Below are 1,009 nucleotides of genomic sequence, written 5' to 3'. Positions count from 1 at the left end.
ACCTCTGGCAGATTAGAAAGAAGCAGCCCGCCCTGGTGGCGCAGCAGGTTAGGATGCCCAACCTAACCTGCCCTGCAAGCCAAACACAGCCACTTCAGTGTGAGTTCGATCCCCAGCCCCAGAGGTGACCCACATGGCACAGCAGACCTCTCCTGACCCGCCTGCTTCTCCGCTCAGCAGTGTACTTTGTCAGTCGGCCTGTTCTGCTCCCCCACTCTGTCTCTGGTGAATCTTCTCACCCCCCCCCCCCAGTTCTATATGCATAAATAAATAAAACCTTTAATTAAAAAAACGATTAGAAAGAAGCATCCCTCTAGAGGACACAGCTCAGGCCAGGGCTTGCCACCAGGACCCACGGGGTGGCCCATGAAGGCTAGAGCGCATCCCCACAGCCAGCCAGGCTCCTCTGCACCGTCCATACGTGCTCAACTCCATGTTGCTGGGCTGGGACATAGACTTGAACCCAGGTTCTGCTGTGTCCTATGCGTAGATTCCAGAACACCTTGCTCTCCTGACCTTTTGTAAGGAGACAAGACTACTTGTCTTTTGAGACCATCTTTTTTCCTTTATAATGTCTTCAAACATATGAGTGTCTGCTTTGCCTTTTGGTATCAACAACTGTGAAGGTGGCCGAGACTTTTTCCTGCTGGTGAACTCATCAGTGGGCACTGCCGGTATCAGACACCACAGGAGACACGTGTCCCCAGGATCAGAGACAAAGGCCTTTATTACTCACAGCCACCTGAGCGTCCACGTTCTCCTGTACTGGCTCTCCCAACTCTGGGGTCCACCAGGTGATGCCCAAGGGTTGACAGCACCTGCAGCCACCAAAGGGTGTTCAAGAGAGGAGTGGCTTCTTTAATCTAACATAATGTTTTCAAGACTCATCCACATGGTAGCATGTTACTCCTTTTTACGGCTGCATAATATTCCCTTGCATGGATAGACTACATGTGTTCATCAGATGATAGACAGTTGGGTTGTTCTCACCCAGCGGCTATTGTGAAGA

The 1,009-nt window shown here is 51.2% G+C and overlaps 1 protein-coding gene across 1 annotated transcript in view; it reads left to right on the top strand.

Annotated features, from left to right (window-relative positions):
• OLFML2A (olfactomedin-like 2A) overlaps positions 1-1,009 on the top strand; it is a 31,903-nt gene that overhangs the window by 8,920 nt on the left and 21,974 nt on the right. The gene's annotated exons all lie outside the window — the stretch shown is intronic.

The sequence above is a fragment of the Condylura cristata genome, unplaced genomic scaffold (genome assembly GCF_000260355.1).
Source record: "Condylura cristata isolate star-nosed mole 26May11 unplaced genomic scaffold, ConCri1.0 scaffold00006, whole genome shotgun sequence".
Lineage (NCBI taxonomy): Eukaryota > Metazoa > Chordata > Mammalia > Eulipotyphla > Talpidae > Condylura > Condylura cristata.
Note: the sequence above shows the minus strand (reverse complement) of the source record. Positions and strands in the feature narration are given on the sequence as shown.